General features: G+C 38.6%; 1 long non-coding RNA gene across 1 annotated transcript in view; it reads left to right on the top strand.

The window, feature by feature from the left end:
* Nucleotides 1-1,071: 1,071 nt before the first annotated feature.
* The window catches only part of LOC104851523, an 86,672-nt gene continuing 65,121 nt past the window's right edge, over nt 1,072-22,622 (top strand). The window contains exons 1-2 of the long non-coding RNA XR_777232.2: nt 1,072-1,291; nt 1,391-1,453. This is a non-coding gene — a long non-coding RNA (uncharacterized LOC104851523). The remainder of the gene's footprint in view (nt 1,292-1,390; nt 1,454-22,622) is intronic.

Raw genomic sequence — 22,622 nt, 5'->3', positions numbered from 1 at the left:
TTTTTTTTTTTTTTTTTTTTGACTCAAGTAATTCTTATCTGATGTGTTTGGGATGCCCCAGTTTTACAGTAGTTATGTATGAGTTGTATAAAATGCATCAGTCAGATTCTGACCTGGATATCTCACTTATATTTGTTCATTACAGAGCCAGACCTAGTCAGTGGAGAGCAATGAAGCCAGCTTATAGGCTTGCAGCCCACTCTCAGAGGAAGCAGCCATTCTCAGTCTGAGAGCTGTGGTACAGGTGTGCACAGGATGCCACGGACACTCCTTGGTACAGGAGGAAGAAATTTCCACATTGAGGTAAAAAAAAAAAATGAGGAGGTAGAGCTAACTGGGCAAGTGGAGTGGAAGGTATTACCAGCAGAGAGAAAGGGATAAATACAGTGTTCCCAAGTTTAGTACCTGCACACTGCTTTCATACAACTAAAACGTGGGGCATTTTGGTGTCGGGGTACAGAAAAGCCTCAATATGAAGGGAAGCAAACTGAAATTAGAAGATGTAGGGCTGGGGTAATCACAGTAGAGCTCTTGCCTAGCACACCCTGGGTTCAATCACCAGTACTGCCTTTCAACACCCCCACCCCTGCCAATTAAGAAAACAAAATCAGATGGGAAAACCAAAATGGCGGTGAAACTTGAATGTTAATTTTGCTTTGTTATAATGAGTGGGGGAAGAAATGAATATTGGTATATTTTAAAAAGTGGATTGGAAGGGGTATATTTGGAAGTACAGAGATAATTTTAGGAAGTTTTTGTCAAAACCCAGGAAAAAGCCTGATATGGCCCCAGTTAAGTGACCAGTGTTGGGGGATGAAGAACACTGGAAACGTTTTACAATCATTTAAAAGGTAGGTTCCACAGGACTTGGTAATTGGTTGAAAGGGCACTTACCCGGAACAGTCCCAGATTTCTGGCATTAAACAATCCGTTGTTTTTCACTACCATAAGGAACATCCAGGGAAAGCAGTTGAGGGACACGTGGGGGGCAAAGGGTGAGCCTGACGTTTTGAACGAAGGAAGAGAGAACAATTAGGGAAATTAAGGTCTAGAGTCCAACTGAGAAATAAGAGGCAGCTGATAGCGGGCAACAGCAGTATATTGAATTTCCCTTTAAACCTTGCTGAGTTTGCCTCAACCTCTGCTTTCTCCCCGCCCCCAGACTCTCTTTCGTCTTCTTCGGTGGGCCGTGGGCCGATCTCCAGAATTCTCACCTTTCTCTACCTGCTAGAGTGGAGGGATCAGTGAGCGCGTGCTTCCGTAGTCTAAACTATTGCGTTTACAGAACTGGGTATTTAAAATAATCTTAAGTGGTTATAAACAGTTTCGCGTTTATCAGAATAGCGTACAAAACAAACTGTAATTTGTTCCCCTTTCTCATTTATCCCAGGCAGTGACGGTGTTTCTGCAGCGTTACACCGGTGACCGGTGGTATTGCAGAGTCATCCACAAGGTAAGGTTGCAGACACCGTTTTTTATGCTTTTTGGCATTTGGGCCGGAATTAACGGGGCTTAAGCAAGTCAAATATGTGAAAATACCTTTGTTCTGTGCCACGAACAACCAACCAGAGGCACTTTAAATTGCAGAGGTGCCTGATGAAATAAGATCGTTGCCGTTGTGCAGAGAAATCTGAAGAATTCTGTCCACTCCATAGTTCTTGCTAAAAGGCTCATTGTCTGCTCCCTGAACGCCTTGGGTCTGGGACAGATTTCTCTCTGAACTTCACAGCATGGGTGGAAGAGAGTAATTTGGCCTTTCATTTTCCCTGGCAGCCGGTGCCAGTCCATTTATATGGTATGTTCACAGGAGAGCTGACAAGTGTTGAGAGGTTTTATTTGATATGAATTTTTTTAAAGTAGGAAAAAATTTTCATAAAAATAGGTACTTGTTAGCTAGTTTTCCTACTCAGTCTTACACATCACAATCAAATGCTTCATTAAGGAGCTTCAGCTCAAATACACTAGCTACACTGAATGATCTGTTCTGTATTTTAATATTCATGATGAAACCATACACTACATGGACAGTTTTTAATGATATAAATGCAAAACCACATTATTTTTCCTGTGTAACTTGTAAAAAGCCGTTCCTTCTAAAATGGGGCTGCTTATGCTAATTCGTTGTAGTTAGTGAATTGCAGGCAGCTCTGCAAATTTACTTTTCTTGGCAGTTCTAGAATATCCTGCCATAACACATACTGAAAAAACTGTTTGATGGGTTATGAAAATCTGGATGTACTAAAGGTACATTTTGTGCAAACCATAAAATAAATACATGCTTATGTTTTTTAAAATCTGTTATGGGGTTAAGGAAGTTATCATTGTAACAACCAAAGGAAATTAGGTTTGAGTGGAAGATACACTTTCTATTTGTATGTATTATATATATACATATATATATATATATATGTTTTAGTATCCAATCTTAACTCAGTTTGGCTGGTGTTACTGAAGATGCCGCCCTTCCTACTTGAAGAGCCCTGTATTCCCCTGTAAAACCCACCTGGGGGTAGCTAGCACTCATTATACCAGATGATTTTCTTACTAAAGCCCTCAAAGCCCTCGTTGTCAAAATCATTTGTGCAAAAAGCTTATCGTTATTGTAAATCAAGCTGGCCAGGTACTATTTTTTCAATGATATTGAATTACTGGGTCAATCAATATTAGAGTTACCATCAATATATGATTGTTTCCTTATATGATAAAGGAATTAAGTTTTGGTTCCACACTGTGTTAGCTAGGTCTGACTATGTCTTTGAAAACAATCTTTGAGTTTGAGCTTGTAATTCTAATGGAAAGATGTTGGGAAGAAACAAATGCAGTAATTTGTTCAACAAATATTTATTTCGGGCCTATTATGTGCAAGGCACATTATTCATTCTCTTTGGGTCTGGTGAATACATTGTGGGAAATGGAGAGATTTTATTCCTATCCTTGCATTCTAACCAAGAGACAAAGTAGGATGATGAAATGAGCTTTTTTTTTTTTAAGAGAGCTTTTGAAGTTTAGATTGTGTTTTGGATGAACTGAAATAAAACCTTAATCATCACATTTTTAAAAAAGATTTCTTGTATTTAAGCACAAAAAGGTCAAAGGATCTCAAAAAAGGATTATTGTATAGTTTGGTGAAAATCTTATGGGTAGGAGAATACCCTTTATACTGAATACAACACTTGAAAGAAAGTTTTTTTTTATTACCGCATATTATTAATACAGAAAAATGATGTTCATTTGGGGAAATTGGTACATGCATGTGAATCTGGCTCATTTTCAATCTATTTACCCTCTTCTTGCTTTTGTTCCTCCTTCCAATGCCTAAGAGTTTACCTTTTAGTTGCAGGAATTATTATTATTATTATTACAATTTTGTTTTCAGTTTTTTGAGGCTGGGTCTCACTATGTAGTTGAGACTGACCTGGAACTCAGTATGTAGCCCAGGCTGGTCTTGAACTTATAGCGATCCTCCTGAATGTAAGAACATTCACTGATCAAGGAGCTAACCTCATCACTGGAGAATTTTAATCAATTTGAAGTTTTCATAAGAATATAAGCATGTTAAAATTTTTTATGCTAAAGTTTGCATCTTTATCATGTAAAAAATGTGCATGAGGTTTGAGGTTCATTGGCCATCTTATTTCTTATCTATTTTTCCTTTTTAATATAGAGTATAAAATCCTACTTTTATCCTAAAGTTAAAAATAATTCCTTCAAGCCAGTCGTGGTGGCACACACCTGTAATCAGCATTTGGGAGGTTGAGGCAGGAAGATTGTCTCAAGATGGCCTAGTCTACATAATTCACCTAACCAGTCTCCCATTGATGTATGATTGACTTGTTCCCAGCGAATAACCTTGTGATAATTGTTTAACAGGTTTATCCACAGAGGTAGAACTTCTACCGAAAGGAATAATCACTAATACTTTTACTAGATAATGCCAAAATGCCTTACATGAAGGTTGTATTGATTTGTACATTAGCAATAGGTAAGAATCATTATTTTCCTCTTATTGTAAACCAACATTTAGATTGTTTTTGTATGTGAACGGTAAGAACTTATATCCTGTTCTTTAACTATGTTTCTAAACTTTTCTCTCCTGTTATTTTTTTCTAATTTAAGCCAGCTATTTATATTAGGAGGGCAAGTCTTTCATAAGTAATATGAGTTGCAACTTTTTAATCTCATCATTTCTCTTTTCACTTGCTGCTGATGGCTTTTGCCATGTGAGTTTTATTTTTATGTAGTTGAATTTGTTTAAAATATTTTTTAAATGATTTTTTTATTTGACTCATGGTTGGAAAAGTTACTGTATTCCCAGGTCAGTAAGAGAGTACTGTATTTTTCTGTTAAAGTTTAGGGAGTTTTCAGTGTTTACTTTTAAAATTTTTATCCATTTGAAATTCGTCCTGATATAAAATGTGGGGTTTTTTCCCCTCTTAGAATGGTAGCCAGTTTTGTCAGTATCAAATATTGAACTATCCCTATTCCTACTCCAGCATGATTTGTGATGTGCTTTTTAAATTTATGTTTCTACCAGTAGCTTACTTTCTCCTTTTAGTAGATGTTTGCAATGCATGTTAAGTGCATTCATCATGCAGGAATCTGGGAGATACACAAATAGCATCTTGATCTTTTTACTTCCCCTTTTCCTCCTCTCCATCCTATCTTCCCCTTCCCCAGAGTCTCCCATCTTTTCAAAGAACCAACCCTTTGATTCATTGATCCGTTATTTTTAATTTCTGCTCTGATATTTAAACTTTATCTCTATTAGTTTGAGATTTGGAATGTTCCTGTTTTTCTACAACCTTGAGATGCATGATTAGGTTATTTATTTGGGATGGCTCTGTTCTTGTAGTGTGTACATTCACAGCTCTAAATTTCTCTCATTGTGTCCCATAGGTTGTGCCTTCATTGTCGTTTGAGTCTAGAAACTTTTTAAATGTCTTCCTGTGTCGTTTGAGTCTAGAAACTTTTTAAATGTTTCTTCTGTGATCCATTGATTATTCAATTTTTGCATTAATCTTCATATGTTTGTGTAGTCTCTCTGGCTTCTTTTGCTGTTGATTTCTTGCTTCCTTCCACAGTGATCCAACAGTACGAAGGGTGTGATTCACTTTTTATCTCGCTATCTATTTGGATCAATTTCTGAATTTCTTTTCAGTCCTGAGGGTTGAAACCAGGGCCTTGTAAAACTTGTCCCAGCCCCTTTTAAACATTTTCTGACACAGGGTCTCATGAAGTTTCCCAGGCTGGGCTCAGACTTGCTATTGTCCTGCCTCAGACTCCCATAGTACTGAGGTTACCAGCTTGCACCACCACACCCAGGTTCTTTAGTATTGTTTTACCAAAGTATTTTTACATATTTCAGTTCTTAAAAACGTCCCCATGTAAACTCTGTTTTAGGCTCCTCTTAGGTAACTACAGTGTTTAATTTTTTTTTGAACTTTGCATTAGTTGCTTTCTTGAACATCTTCAGAAGTTTACATGGGATGAAAACTGTTTTTGCAATATTATGTGTTTGCAATATGTGAAGATATTATTTATATCAGAGCTAATTCCACAAAAACTGAAATCTTGTGAAAAGGAAGTACCTATTTCAAGTAAAATTCCCTCAATCAACCTCCGCACACATAGGTAAAGAATTTTTAAATTTTTTTCTTAGCACATGTGTGTAGCACATAGTGTTTTCCTTCCTCCTGGGAAGTTGGTGCATGTGCACAACACATCTTACTTCCCTTTTCCATCCTCTGTACCTCCCTCTCTTCCTTCTCCCTCATCTCTTCATCCCCTTTCCTTTTGAGAAAGATCTATCTTCCTACTGCGTATTATCTTTCTTTTTGCTCTTTATTTTTCATTTGAGTTTTTTTTTATGTAAAAGAAACTATGCCAATATTCAAGCTTATGTGGGTTTGTTTTTAGATGACACATCATGTTTAAAGTGAAATATGGACTGATTGGACAAAGAATTGGGAGAAAGCCTTTGAGTTGCCTTCAAATACTCCAGTGGCATTAGTTAATTCCCACAGAGGAGACTTACTTGCATTTATGACAGGGTGGTTTTGTGGCTTTTATAAAATACTTAAATTGGAAACAATGCTGGCTGGTTATATAATATTTGTAATTGTAAGATTATAGGGAAAGTATGAGGCTTGTAGGTTGCAGATAATGCAAAATTTTTTGAGAGTGGAAAAGGGGAGGAGCAAAGATATATCTGCTTGATTATTTACTTTCTGTGGGGTATACACAGATTATTTCTGGTGCATTTTAACCTGGCAGATTACATAGCCAAGAACACATGATCAAATAGATATCCTTGAGATGCTAGAGTCTCATGAGTCAGTTGTATCAGGCACACAGACTGCATTTCATACTGCATGACTTGCTCATGTTCTATTTCTAACTTTTCTGAATCAAGTAAGGTCTGTTTGGAAAGCTTGAAATTAGTATTCATATAAACAGGGAAGCACTAGAATCAGCTGGCATTCTGTGAGTCAAATCAATGGAATAGAAACTTCAAATATTTTTTCACTTATTATTTTGCTAGGTTGTCACCATAAATGGCCCAAACCTAGGACAGCCCTCTCTGTCTGGGGATTAATGAAATTTACATTTTACAAGGGTCAATGAATGATTCCCCCAGTGTACATTGAGCTTAATATAGACATGGATATTTTAAGAACACAAAAACTATTTGATACTGAAGGAAGAATCACAGTGCACTAGACCAAAAAATTTTTTTCATTACTTTAAGAACACACAGTAGTCTTAATCTTAGCTAGGTCTTACATACATAATTGAAATAAAAAAGAAATCAAAGTCATCCTCTAAATTATGGTCAGAACATCATTCTTTTCAGAATATTGATCCTGAAATTAATGTGACCCATAAAAATACAAGTTCACTTTCTTCATTGGAAACACAATATGATGATTTGCAAGAAAAAAATCTCATTGACTATGTACTGAATAATTTTTGTCCATAGATAACAATATATGTGTACATAATGAAATGAATTCAGTTAATTTTAAATATGTGCTCAGTAAATGTATAGCTCTTTAATTTTCATACCTCAAGGGTAAAGAAAAATCATTACCAAGAAAATATCTGTATTTCCTTTATATTTATTTGGTTTTTTGTTTTGTTTTTGTTGTTGTTGCTGTTGTTTGTTTTAAGGGGGTGCTGGGGATCAAACTTAGGACCTTCACTTGTGAGGCAGGCATGATGCCAGTGACCTAAATCCCTGACCTTTACATTTCTTTTAAAGAAATTTTACTGAATCTGAGCATTGAGCTATTGTGAAATGGGTGACTGATACATGAATTTTTCTGAGAATCAGGAAATAAGTGAATCAAACTTGAGACTAGAAGGATAGATGATTTAAATGCTATGTCTATTTGAATGTCCTGTTGAACTCTGAGGATAACATATTGTTGGGCTTGCCTACACAAGTGAGCACCCTATGTGAGGTAACTTATGATTACTGTACTGTACACAGTTGAGAAACAACAGATTATTACTACTGATAAATGAAGAAATTAACTGCCGTAAAGTGGAAGGAGAGAGGGCAGCTGCAATGTTACTGATACGAAGCATAAGAATGAAGAAACGGTGGATAGCAGGTGATTATTTTGCTGGGAAGAAACAAAAGCAAGAATTTCAACTTATAGTTCTCTTTATAACTCAGTGCCTATTTTACCTTTCACTATTGCTGATATTGCTGCCTGAGGAGCATGAATCTCTGTTGTAGTGGTTCTTCACTAAAACCGCATGTGAGAAATGAGAATTGAAAATGCATTTTTAATAGAAAATAAAACTGCCATGAGGCAAATGATTCCTTGGCAGGTACATAATGAATTACAATTACATTTATTTAAACTTCCCTAACTTACTGCATACATTCTAGAATCTTTGGTGTTATTTGTAATGGATTTATTAAATGCCTTGTGTGCTTAAGGGAATAAGGCTTTGCTCCTATTCATTCAGCAAATTATTTTGTTTGGATGAAAATTTTATTTGTAATAGTTAAGTCTGTATTAAGTATGTAAGATGATTCAGGTCAAGGGTTTTAGAAAGAGAGAGACTATGTGAAATGTTGGCTCAGGCAAGTTTCCCTGAAAGACATCAAAGTCCGTTCTTTTCTGTGTGCTATTTACAATTGGTCAGGAGTCACAGAATTGAATTGTCTTTAGAAAATAATAAAGGACAGGATTTATGGGGTTTAGGAACTTTTTACATAATTTTGAAAAAAACAGCTTAATTTTTCATTGGCGGATCTTTAAGGCAACAGGGGCATTTGTGTGTGTATGTTCTCCCCTGCCATTTTTTTCCCCCCTGAACTTTTTCTTTCTTGAATTAGTGGTGAAAGAGGGAAAGGAGGAAGACAGGTAGTACACAGAAAGGCTAGGATTAGGTTTGAAGACCAAGTGATGGTTCAAGAAGGCTTATCACAGGCCCCAAATCTGGGGAGAGGCCTTCCAAGTGCACAGCCTGCATTGGGAAGCAACGTGAAAATGCTCCTCTCAGGTGTGAAGATGAAAAGAGAAGGGCATTCAGTCTAGCGCTGGAAAAGACAATAGTGTGTGTTTTCTATAGGAATGTATTAAAGGAAGCTAGATGTGAAATTGTGAGATTCTTTCATCTCTGATTATGCTTTCTGACAGTCTCTCTGGATGCTTTCCTCACGCTGACCTTGATCTCGTGGTTTATGTCTTGGATTTCTTCTTCGCAGCAATTAACTTGAAAGCACAGTAACAGGCATTCCTTACTGCTCATTTCTAGTAATAATACCTTCTTTTGAAAGAGAACCCCCAATAGTCAGAGTACTCTCATTTTGGTCTCAAATGAACCTCAGAATTCCAAGGTGCAACTCTGATTTCTAGGAATTCTCTGGACCTTTGTGCTGGTCTCAGAATAAGTGTTTGCCTGAGTCAATACTCGGATCATCCTTTACAAATAAATACATCCTACATCACCTTACACAAACTATGAGGTTGCTGGAATCTTTTTTCCAGATCTGGATATTCTAAAAATGAGTGTTTCTTCATGGATGCTAGCACCTGAGGAGTCCCAGTGTATCTGCCAAATCCTACCTCTGCAGAGCATTTTGAGGCTAACTGGTCTATTCTTTTTAATTCATTTAATCTAATTATAGTTGAAAACCCATGACAACTTGCTATGGTGAGTAAATGAGGGTCATCATCCTGACCCTCATTTAACAAATACAATTTTAACAATGTTCTTACTGCTAAAATGCTTTATTCTCCTTCTAAGGAAAGCATTAAAATGGCCTCACTTCTTTTTTGGGAAATGTGGGTTGCTACTTATCCAACATTCTTCTCTGGTGGACTTTCCATCACACTTTTTCTTCTTTTAGTTTAACTTTTCTGTATTTCCTCTATTGATTGTGTGTAACTATTATAACAAATCTGAAAAAAATTACACCTTCTAAATCAGCAAAACTAGAAACTCTAAAAAAAGTAACTACATAACAAATGTAATTTTAAAATAAAGTTTCAGAGCTAGGAAGAATTATAATAGTGAAATCTGATATTTACTTAACCTTTTATGGTTGTTTTCATACATGTTTGGAGGTGGAGTACTTAATAGGTAGAAGTCACAGTTAAAATTGTGACTCTTGTCACTTAACCAGATATGGCTTTGGCAAGGCCTTGACCTTCAGAGACCCTCAGTTTGATCTCTGTCCTCTCATAAGGTCATCATGGGATTTAAAGGAATGTTGCAAATGATACACTCACAGAGGCTAGGTTATGCAAATCATTGTCTTCACATTACTTATTTATTGACTTTTTATTCTCCCTGATACTCTTGTAAAAAAAAAAAAAGAGATTAGGTGAATTGACAAATGACTCATTTTTAAACCCAGTTTCAATTGCAGTCTTGCTGTTAGGACTAGAAAAGGCAATCAGGTGAGTTTCCTAAGATCTTTCTCTGGGGTGGACCAGACAGAGAACCTGAAACACCTGTTGAACCACTTTTGTGGAATTAACAGGATCCCTCAAGATCTGATACTCTCAGCTATTCTATATGCTGTAGTCCACATACATTGCTAAAGGCCTAAAGTTCAACTTGAGCTCAATATTAACAGGATAGACTGAAAGCATTCTTCCTTTTTACAGTGCTAGGGTTGGGTGTATGTGTGATGAAAGTAAATTATAATTATTCCAATAACTCTTTCATTTCTAAATGAAAAGTACTTGTCTGAGGATTTCTGTGAGTTTGAAGTCTCAAAAGCTGCTTTCAAAACCCTGCTTCCGTCTGCGTTGGTGGTATAATGGTGAGCATAGCGGCCTTCCAAAACCCTGCTTCCTTGGTTAATGTGGCTTTGTACAAGGGCACACACAGAAGTCTGCCAACCACAGCGGACTGGTTGGCCCTTGCCTTATTTGGCCAGGAGATGTGTTGATCCAGCGGCTTTGAGACTGGTGCCTCTGATCAGCTTGTGTCAGAGATGTGTTCTGTGAATTCTTCTTGTAATTATGTTTCTGCTTGTAGATTAAACTGATCTTTTCATAGCATTCTACCATTCTTTGGCATTTGACTTAACTGTCCTTTTCCTGACAAACTATTTTGAAACAAATTTATTTCTTAAATGTTAAAATGATGCAGCCAGGAACAAACTCAATCCTCATGCCGTTGTTGTAGTTTTTGGCAAAAAGAAAAAAAATATCCTGGGGCTGTTCTACTTTGAGAGATAAATTATGAAAATGAAAATTTTCCAATAAGGTATTCTAGGGGAGCATTCAACTTTATAAAAGATTTCTTTATTCACTGGTGGACTCTTTTTAGGGACATGTTTAATTTATAGCCATGAAATGGTAGGATTTTACAACTGACCAGAAACATTTTTGAAATTATATTGTTGAGAAGAAAATTTAAAATGCAAACATTTCCTATATCCTGGAGTTTTTCCAATAATAGAGGTATTTGGCACTCTCCAAAGTTTAAATGACAGAGATAATTGGAAAGCCAATATTGAAAGATTCATAGAGTCATGTCTTTAGGATATGATGAAAATATGGCTTAAAACTGGAGAAAAATAAGGTGGGAGAACAAGGCTTAGAGATAAGGCCACAATCAGAGAAGTAGTTAACATAGCCAACATAAATGGCAAGGTATTTATGGATAATTTTTACTGAACATTTATTTTTACATTTAACAATTCTAAGACATCAACTTACAAAATGACTACAAAATGCCACAGAAGTATACCAGCTTTTCTACAATTGATAATACGTTCTGGGGCACATTTTTGCAATAATAGAAGTGATGCCCTCTTGATCACACAAAAACTTCAATCTGACTAATGAAATCTTAGCTACTACGTGATTTTGACCAGAATTAAAGGAAGATACTGCATACATTCTGCCCTGACCGACTGTTTCTGGGCAACAATTAGAAAAGACACCATGTCCTCTTGTGTGGCTTTGCCAGTTTTGAGAAAAATAACATCAGCCATGTTGGGCTGAGAATCTGGAAGTCCCTCAAGAATAAAAGATATTACATGATTATGTGTATGTCTGTGCACATGCATGCATGTACATGCACTGGCGTGTTCAACTTTAAATTGTTAATACTTATCCAGTCCTGGAAACAAAGCATACATAATTCACTTTCTTTAAAAATGTGTCAGTCAGAAGCTGGTGAAATTCATAACATCTCCACTTTGCTAGGCACGTCCTACTTGTGTCAGTTATGAGCGCTGAACTATTTTTTGAGAGGTGTTTACAATAAAATAGTAATGATGGTAGATTATTCATATTTTCCACTCCACAAGTCTAACCCAAATCCCTAGAGAATAGGGAAATTAAACTATAGCCCCAAATCAAGTCCTCTGTAAGTAAACCAAATAAACATCTGTAAGTATTGCAAGTAGCAACAACAGTTTTTTTTTTTTTTTTTTTTTTTTTTTAACTCAAAGCTCTTGGAATGAGTTTTTCTATCAAGTTTTACCTTTAACATGAAATTTGTATGCAGAGTTTGGAACTTGAGTGAGGCAGGATTTTCCTTTCTAAATATGGTGGCCCCAACCTAGCCCATGCGACATAGGAATTTGTTCCTCAAAAGCTGTGGGCTCTATGTTCCATCTCCTTGGATATGGGCACACCAATGGTAGGGCAAAAAAGATACTTCATAACTTTTAAAGTTAAGTAATGCCAGATACTGCTTCTAGTGAGATGGCTTTTTGGGGATCCCTGGTTGGCAGATTTGTCAGCCAGCCTGAAGCCACCATAATAGAGAGACCACACGGAAAGTCTCTATAGAGACAGAGATGCCACTCTCAGCTATTCCAGTCTTACCACCACCTTCCTAACATAAGAAAGCCAGCCTTCAAATTATTCTACCTTCTAGCCTTTCAGCTAGCTCCAGCGGAAGCTAAGTGTAGCAGAGACCAGCTGTCCCCATGTAGCCCTTCCCAAACTGCAGACTAGTCAGCATATAAGTACAGTCAACCCTCTGTATTCATAGGTTCCTGATCTATGGATTTAATCAACTGCAGATCAAAAATGTTTGGGAAAAAACTGCATCTATAATGAAAATGTATGCACTGTTTTCTTGTCAGTATCCTTAAACCGTACAGTGTGACAACTATTTACATAACATTTACATTGTATTAGAAATTATACATAATCTAGAGATGATTTAAAGTATCTGAGGAGGCTGTGTATAGGTTATATGCAAATATCATGCTCTTTTATATAAGGGCCTCCAGCACATTCTGGTATCAAGAATCAATCCCCTGAAGATACTGAGGAAGGATTATAGTGTTGTTGTAAATCACTGACTTTTCTGGTGGGCATTAGAGAATCAGCATATTAGAATATTGAGGGCTGGGGATATAGCTCAGTGGCACCACAACTTTCTGGCAAGCACAGGGTCCGGAGTTTGATTCCCTGTATCAAAAAGAATTTTGAAAAAATATTCCAGTTATGCCAAGTATAAGTTAATATACCCATAGTAGTGTTGATCAATAAATTATGAAATTATAATTTGCAGTAGTTTCATTGTCTGAGATGAAAGCAGAAAATCACCTTGTTAAAAGTTGTTAATATACATGGAAGTGTTTGACCAGATCCCTTAATAAGAGTTCTTATACCTACCCATAGTTTTGTGTCCTCATTTTTTTCTTAATTATGATGTTAATAAAATAAGGCAGAGGGGGTAGCAGTCTTTCAGTTGTCTACTTAGCAATCTTTGGGTCAGGAATTAGAGTAGAGTCTAGTGGGACTGTTTAAGGCTCCCTTCTTTCCTCTGCTGCCTTTCCTTTCTGAGGCCTCTCTGCCCATACATATGCTGGGTCTCATCACCCAGGAGTCTTCCCCAGTTCGCTAAAGCATGGAGGCCACTGTCTCAGCAGGGAGAAAGAAAACACTGCCAGGCCTCTGGGGCCCTGAACAAACAGGTCCTGGAATGTTCTTTCCACTGCATTCTGTTGGTCAGATGAAATCATAAACCAAGTCAAGAGGTGGGAAAAGAGATTTTGGCTCTTAATGAATGGCACGTCATACATACAAGTGATGAAAGGAAATTGATAATGGTAATTTTGGAGACAAACAGAATAATTGGCTATGAAGAGGGAGAGAGTAATTCTGATTCTGGTTCTGTCATTAACTAGCTATGTGGTGTTGGCCAAGTCACCTAATAACGTTTAACCTCTTTGTTCAAATGGCAGTTGAGGAGATTGAGCCATAATCTCCAAGATCCTGTCCAGTTTCAGCAATATGTCTCAAATCAAGGCAGAACTTGCATTAGCCCAGAAGATGTGTGTGTGTGTGTGTGTGTGTGTGTGTGTTGGGAGATAGAAACACAATGAATGAATTATCCCTTCAGTAAGTTACCTGGTGCATTTCAATTTTGTGTCTGAGTTTGTATACCATTTGAGACCTTATTGGTTGTACCTGCTCCAGGAATTTCAGCAACGACCCCCAAGTTCAGGTAGAGTCATGAGAATCTGGCTCTCGTTAGTCCTGTGTGATGGAGACACAAAAACTGAGAGAACTGAGATCCACTTAATCTTAGATTATCTTTCTGGCACAAGGCTATTAGTTCATACTTATTCCCTTCTTCCCTATTGCAAAGAACTCACAGGCCCTCTGTTTAACAACACTACTCTCCCAATGAGAACTTGGTAATGATTCTTGGTCATAATAGGCTGTATACAAATCCTCCATGTTCAATAATTAAGTTTAGTTTTACTCACACTGGGTTCAATAGGTCCTCAAATCTATCCTGTAGTAATTTCCCCTATTCCAGAATGCATAATTGGGATAGGTGTACTTGCTACTTGGCAGAATCCTCACACTGGTTTCCTAATCTGCAGTGTGAGGATTGTTATCAGTGGGAAGGTCAAATAGAAGCCATTAGAGTTCCTTTTGCCTGGTAAAATTGTAAACCAAAAGCAGTATTGCATTCCTGGAAGGACTGCAGAGATTAGTGCCACCATCAAGGACTTGAAGGATGCAGGGGTGGTGGTCCCCACCACATCACTATTTAATTCTTGAATTTGGCCTGTGAAGAAGATGGATGGGTCTTGGAGAATGATGGCCGATTACCATAAACTGAATGAAGTGGTGATTGACTGCAGCAGCTGTACAGATGTGGTTTCCTTGCTTGAGCAGATTAACATATCTCCTGGTACTTGGTATGCAGCTACTGATTTGGCAAATGCCTTTCTCTCCATACCTATCCATAACGACCATAACAAACAATTTTCTTTCAGCTGGCAAGACCAGCAAGGTACCTTCACTGTCCTACCTCAGGGTTATATTAACTTTCCAGACCTGTGTCTGGAAATCACCTTTCTCTTCCACAAAGTATCACGCCATTACATTGATGATATCATGCTGATTGGGCCAAGTGAGCAGGAGGCAGCAATCACTCTGGATTTGTTAGTAAAGCATTTGAGAGCTAGAGGATGGGACATAAATCCAATGAAAATTCAAGATCCTTCTACCTCAGTGAAATTTCTAGGAATCCAGTGGTGTGAGGCATGTGGAGATATCCCTTCTAAGGCAAAAGATATAGCATCTGGCTTGCCCTATGACCAGAAAGAGGCACACTGCCTAATGGGCCTATTTGGATTTTGGAGGCAACACATTCCTCACTTAGGTGTCTCACTCTGGCCCATTTACTGAGTGGCTCAGAAAGCTGCTAGTTTTGAGAGGTGCCTAGAACAAGAAAAGGCTCTGCAACAGGCCCAGGCTGCTTTGCCACGGGGGCCATATGATCCAGCAGATCCAGTGGTATTTGAAGTATCAGTGGCAAGTGGAGATGCTGTTTGAAGTCTCTGGCAGGCCCCCATAAGTGAATTGCAGTGGAGGACTTCAGGATTTTGGAGCAAAAGCTCTGCCATCTTCAGCCTTCCATCACAGACCCATGTGCCTCCTGATACAGAATTACATGGGACACTGTGGTAAGCTACAGAACTTTGACTAAATTCTTTGGTCTCTAGTGTGCAGACAGACACTCTGGACTCTTCCTCACCCGACTCTGTAGGTGGCTATTGTAAGCCAATCTTGTAAATTCATATATATCTGCATACCTTGTGTTATACCTGTTTCTCTGGTAAATACTTACTGATACAGCCACACAAATAAAAAAGGCAGACCCTTGATTTATTGACTCAATTCGTTCATGAGGGCTGGTTGTAACTCAGATTGGTCAAGTGAAGGCTCAGGCTCCTCTATACAGCCTTCAAAGTTTCTCTCCGCTATACAAGCAGATCTCCGTGCCCTTAGAGATACTAACCCAGGATTTCTCAGTTAACCCCACACAGGACAGGAGGTTGTAATGGTCATTCCAGAACCTTTTAAGAGTTAAGCTGTACCTGAGACCATCTGGAAGTACAAGCAGTTGGCATTTGGGTCATAACTCAAGGCTTTGGTCATAAGTTAAAACTAAAATTTTGGTCGTAACCCAAGTTGTTTGTATGTCAGGCTGGTAGTAATTCAAGGGGTCACTGTACAGGAAAGATACTTTTTCACATATTATGAAGAAAAATATGAATCAAAACAATCAAAAGTGAGTTCTAAAACCTTTGGGGGAGAGAGTAGTAAAAAGGAACCAAATCAGTGAAGGGTGTGTGTGTGTGTGTGTGTGTGTGTGTGTTTAATTCTCACTGTTCCTCAATCCTTCTGCCATCCTCTAGTAGCTCTGACAATAATCTTCAATACTCACTCTAAGGGAAGACAAAAAAAAAAAAACAAAAAAACAGAAGCAGCACTAATTATACGGTATTAACAAGAAAATGAAATATGAGTCCAGCAGCAGATCTGGAGCTACTTCCTACGGTATTTGCACCCAGGTATCAACTGAAAAATTTGTCTATAGAAACTTATAATCAAGCAAAACTTAATGCTGTTAAACGTAGAGTGTGACACGTGTTTGCTTAAGTGTTGTACCAGGAATGAATGCCCTCTCTTACCACATGCCATTAGGCTGGTCTCAAAGTAATGTTAAAGACAATAGCAAAAACTCCCTTTTCTCAAGAGATATGTGGCTTGAGAGGCATAGTTTAAAAATGTTCACAACCCACATAAGATTTCGAATATAGCAATGCAGTCTTGATGAAACTACATGGCAGAAATCGCTGCACGCAAGTACATGTAACTGCGTAAGTTAATGGAAGGGTAAATGTCAAAAGCCACTGGCCATCAGGGTAGCTTCAGATGAGACGAGCATGTTATGCAAACTGGTAACTTGGGACATCTGGCCCGTAGCAGTACATTGATCGATGAGCATGATTATTCCAACATGTGCAGGAGTAATTGTGAGCTGATGTCCCAGGAATTGCCGATACTCCCAACATTACTTTGCTTGTGGTGGTGGCAGTGTGTGCGTGCGTGCGTGTGTGTGTGTGTGTGTGTGTGTGTGTGTGTGTGTAGGGGGTGTAGAATGACTTGCATTTAGCCATAAAGTGGGGAAATCTGGAGCAGCTGCTTCTGACTTTCCTCCCAAAACGTCAGAAGGGCAATGTGTGAGGCGGTGACACCCACTTCCTTTCTTTTCCGGGGAAACGCCCCCTCCTCCTGTGTTGCCAGCTTTTGCACCCCAACCTTCCTACTGAGGCTTGCTGGCCTTCCTCCTCAACCACATCCCACCCTGCGCCAAACCCCTCCCGCGCATGCTCACACAGCTTAGGGGAAGCGACTCCACCGGTGGGGGGCCTCTGAGGACCAGGGTCCTCCACACATGCAGGAAGCCCCGCCCTGCTATTGGTGGCAGCGGGGGCACACGGAAGCCCACTTGAGCGGCTCGCCCACTGCCCGCCGGCGCGCAGGCGCATCAGGGCTGGGGCGAGGGCGAGGGCGGAGGTGGCAAAGGGGTGAAGGCAGAGGAGGGAGCTCCTGGGAGCCGGAGGTACAAGCCTGGCGCCTCGCCTGGCAGCTGGTGGCGGGCGGGGCCGCGCTTTCCCCACCGACCGACTGAAGCTGCTGACCTTTACCGGAAGACGATTTCGGGAGGGGAGCGACGGCCCTTTTCCTCTCAAAGGCTGCCATAGTCTAGCCTCGGTTAAGCAAGGTAGAGGCTTTGGCAGCACTACGGGCTAAGAGTTGGAAGGATTAAGCTTTGAGGCTCTTCTCTGCTCGCTCCTAGTCCCTTGGCCCAGACTTGTTTTCCCACGCTTCCTGAGGGCTTGTCCCTGAGCGCAGTTAAGGAGGAGCGTCACATCCCTGAGTCTGCACAGTGCCCGGCTACACCCTCGCTTTTGGTCCGCGGTGCCAAGTGCGGGCTCTGGGACGAGTTAGTGCCCTCTCTCGTGATTCTCCCATGGGCTGGTGGGGACACACGCCTGGCTGAGCTTGGCTTCAGTTTCTTCGCCAGGGCATAAACTCTGCTTCAAAGGCAATGGAAAGACGCGCTCTGTGAGGTGCCTCTTCTAGTCGCTGGCACAGAGTGGACTACTAAGCCAAACTGCAGGCTTCCGGCCATGCAAAAAGCTTGTAGACCGACGTGTTGGGAGGTGGAAATGTGGACCGCGCGAGCTTGCGTGTTCACACCCGGTTTGTGCTCTGTCCGCTAGGCGGGCAGAAGGAATGCAGTTATTCACTGAGTAAGCACACTCCCATTGATCTCGGCTTTGGAAAAGGATTCTCAGCCTTGCTTTCCAAATCTCACCTGTTAAGTCCCGCTTAGGAGGACAGGGGCAAGGGGAAAAAATGAGAACCAAGACCTGTCCTGTAAAGGTACAAGATCCCAACGATGAATGTAACTGTACTGTGTACCTAAAATGTACCAATAAACTCAAATGAAAAAGAAAAGAAGCTAAAGAAAATGTTTCATTGATTTACTTTTCCAAATTCATTCATAGATGTACTCCTTTTCTAAGAACAAGAAGGAAACGTGATTAATCTACATTTTGAACATTTATTATCACACTGGAATAATTTCGGATTAAGTATTAGTGTAACATAGTTGGCAAAACCAGTGTTCTTTAACTATGCTATGGCTCTGTGTTTTAAAGCTTTAAAAATACTCGTTTTCTCTGATTCCTTTGTATCAAAAATACTTCTACCTTCGTAGCCCCTGGTGATTATTTATGATTTTTGCACACGTGTGTTTTGACCTTAATATCGTCTTTTCCTACTGGTAAGCACTTTAAGATCCTGTTGCTATAAGAATTAAGGGAAAAATCCATTTGCAATAATAGTATTTACAGAAGGGTAGCCATGCCCTGACTTCTACAGAATGTTGAGGAAATCAAACCACTGTTTTTTGGTTTTTGTTTTTTGGGGTTTTTTTTCTGGGAGAAAACCCAGAAGCTGAGAGTGGAATGAGGGATCAAGAAACCCCACTGTATTTTGCTCTTGGAAGCCAGTGAAGGTTTCTGTTTATGGTCTATCATACAACGTGTCTTGTCCAGGATGTGAATAGCTTTTTAAAAGCCCACCATGACTACACATAGTATGTGATGCCTGCCCGCCCTTGATGAACTATCTGGTGTTCCCAAAGACAGGTCTACCCACACATAACTCCTTGTTAGTATCAAATGACTACTTTTTCCATCCATGAATAATTTTGAAATAAATAAAAACTGTGAAGGATTCCAGGCTTCCACATTTTGATTTGACCTATTTTTCCTTTTAATATTTTGAATAGTTATTGCATAGTTGTTAATGTTTCAGATTCTTAAAATTGGCATTGAAAAGCTAGTTGTTGTTTTTCTTGTTTAAATTTAACATGCGTTATTTAACAGGTAGTGTAATATGCTGAAAACTACATTCATCATAAACATTCATGGAGACTATATCATGTACATTTATTATTTCTATATATTCTTTATAATCAGGATTTCAGTGTATTAGATTTTGGGGAAGACAGTAATGTTTATTATATTATGTCCCACCTCAGAAAATTTATGGTATTGTTTTCTTCATGTGGCTTTTTGTTTTTAGAGAAAAGAATCTTGAAAAGTTTTTTCATTGTGATATGTAAGACCTGCTTATTTGTAAGGTTTCATTACAAAATACTAGCTGTCTTTAACATTTTTGTTTTTCTTTGTTTTGAAATTAAATCTGACTGTGGGACTTATAAAATTGATTATTTCTTTAATAGAGAGATCATGGATTTTAATACATAACAGCTACTTGAGAATGTACTTTTAAAATTGATACCAGATGATAAAGATTTGTTTTTTTGTTTTTTGAGACATGGTCTTGCTATATATTTCATAGCTGGCTTTGAACTCAGTATGTAAGCCAGACTATCTTTGAACTCACGGTGATCCTCCTGCCTCAGCCTCCAGAGTGCTGGTATTACAGGCATGCACCACCACACTCAGCTGATGAAGGGTTTTTTTTTGTTTTTGTTTTTGTTTTGTGGTTTCTATTTGGTACCAGGGATTGAAGTCAGATCCTTGCGCTTGCAAGGCAAGCAGCGGAACCACTGAGCTAAATCTCCAGTCCCTGATGAGGGTTTTAAAAAAAGGGTTTTAAAAAAAGGGTTTTGAACTTTTGAAGAAGAAAGGAAGATCTTTTAAATTCTGTGCTGTATTAAAATTGTTAGGGAATTGATCATGTTAAAGTATGCTGTGACACTGCCTCACAGGCTGCATTCTCCTGGTACATCTTGGCTCCTAAAATGACCTCATGCCCTTATCTCTGGTTTCCTCCCCCCCCCCAAGGCCACAGTGGTCCAGGAAAGTTGAAACCTGTGTCTGCAGGACTGGGCCCATAAAAGCAATCTGGCCTGTGATAGGTTAAAAGTAACTCACTCCTCCTAAATAAGCAATAGCCCACCCCAAAACTGATAAAAGGACCTTCCTTTCTTTGTTCTTCTCTCTCTCTCCTTCTGCCTCTTCTTCCTCCTCTCTCTCTCTCTCTTTCTTTCTGCCTTCCTGCCTCCTGCTCACCTCCCTACAATAAAGATCTCCTGCCGGACCTCTCGGTGCGTGAGTGGCATAATTGGACAAGGGACACCCAAAGGGGCTCGAGACCCCTTTCAAAAATATAAATAAATTTGAACATGTAGGAAATTAGTAGTAGCAGAGAGTACTGATGGATAAAAATATTTTGAGTAGCATGGGTTAATGACACATGTATGTATATGTTGAGTATCGTTACTGGAATTACAAAAATGTATATCCTTTCATCTGTTTCTCCTATAATACCGTGATATAGGTATTGCCCAACACATTTAAGAAATGGAGAAAAATATTCAGAAAGGATGAAGACAATTGCCAAAAGTCTTTTGAATCCAAATCCTAAAACTTCACACAATAAGACATTATGGGCCCTCAATAGTTTTGACTGAGCTTATGGTCAATGCATTGAACTGAGAGTTGGTATGTTGCCACGAAAATCTCTTTTCTGCCATTGAGTCCTTTGTTGTATTTTGTAACTATTTCTATTAATAATCTAAGGATTGCTGAATTTACCAGTTATGTGAATAGAGTGGTAAACAGGATGAAGAAGCCCCAGTGCTCATAAAGTTTATCATCTAATGGGAGATAGAAGCATAATAATTGTATTGTGCCGAGTGCTAAAAGGATAAAGAACCTAGGGTATGGTATCATGTAAGCGTGCCCGAAGAAAGGCTGCTCTGAGACTTGTAGGACAAATCAAAAGTTTGTCAATTGAAGGTGTGAGATGGATGTTTAAAGGAAAAGCAAGTGAAAAGACAAGGTGCAAAAGAGAACACCTATTGTTCCCGGTCCTGGGAAGCACAGAGGTAACCAGCATAGACTTAGGTGTGTGAGTTGGAAACAGTGGCTTTGGTTAAGGAGGAAGTGGTGAGAGATATAGAGATAGTACAAGTCAAAAGACCCAGAGTGTATGAATAAAGCTTTTGGGAAATAGGGTAGGAGAATGCTGGGAACTTTGAGGCTGCAGATAGAAAAAGCTATTCAGAGACTGTTGCAGAAGTCCAGGTGAGCAATGATGCTTGTCTGAAAAAAGGTAGTTTTATCGCAGATAAGATAGAGACAGAAAAGGGAAACTATTTGGAAATAAGTAGGAGTATAATTAAGGGTTTGGTGATAATTGGATTGAGGTAAAAAAGAGTAATACCTGGGATTTTGAGTTGGAAATTGGGAGAATAGTACTACTGCTCACTGAAAAGAGAGGCATAAAACAAGTGCAAATTTGAAAGGAAGAATGTGAGGGGAAATATAACAAGTTCAGTGCTGAGTAACAGGTACCTATGAAACATTAAAGGCATTAAGTAGAGTTTGGGGTTTGTGGGTCTGACAGTGAATTTGGAGGTTTGAGCTGCAGACAGAGATTTGGAATTAATTGGAAGTCATCAAAAGGATGAATCTAGTTATCTTGTTGGGATTGAGAAAATAGAAATGTCAACTATACCACCAGTCATTTTGGAGGAGTAGTTATTTAATTTATATGACAAGACTGAGCCACTTCTAGAATGAGAAAATTTCATTGCATAGAGTTACAGCTAATGGCTGGAAGAGTTGGCTAGTATATGAAAACATCCAAGTTTTGGAGAAAGAGAGAGTAAAATTTATTTTTTAAAATATGGCAGGGATTGCCAGTGTGGATTAAAAAATCAAGACCCTAGTCTATATGCTATCTATAAGAAACCCATTTCAAATGTAAAAGCATAAATATGTTAAAAGGAAGGAAAAATATATACCATGAAAAATATTAACCAGAAGGAATATGATATGGCTATATTAATAATAGGCCAAGTAGATTTCAGAGCAAGAAATATAACCAGGAAGAAAAAGATTACCTCATGAACAAACCAATTAATTAAAATCATGATAATCATAAATGTAAATATGCCTAACACAAAAACTGAAAGAGCCAAGTGTGAAATAGATAAATTTATAATTTTAGAGATGCCAATGCTGGTTCAGTAATCCATGGAACTACTAGACAGAAAATTAGTAGACCTATTTAAATATTCTATATACCTGTCAGCCAAGTTGAGTCAACTGAATGTTAGAGAGCATCCTATATAAAAACAGCAAATACAAACTCTTACCAAGTGAATATGAGAGATTCACCAAGTAGATCATATTCTGGGGCTTAAACTTCAACGTATTTAAAGAATTGAAATAATATAAAATAAGTTCTCTAATCACAATAGAATTAAACTCAAAATAGATGATACCTTGTCAATTCTCAAATATTTGGAAAGTTATACAT

Source organism: Fukomys damarensis, unplaced genomic scaffold (genome assembly GCF_012274545.1).
Source record: "Fukomys damarensis isolate Sample0158 unplaced genomic scaffold, DMR_v1.0_HiC HiC_scaffold_28, whole genome shotgun sequence".
Taxonomy (NCBI): Eukaryota; Metazoa; Chordata; class Mammalia; order Rodentia; family Bathyergidae; genus Fukomys; species Fukomys damarensis.
Note: the sequence above shows the minus strand (reverse complement) of the source record. Positions and strands in the feature narration are given on the sequence as shown.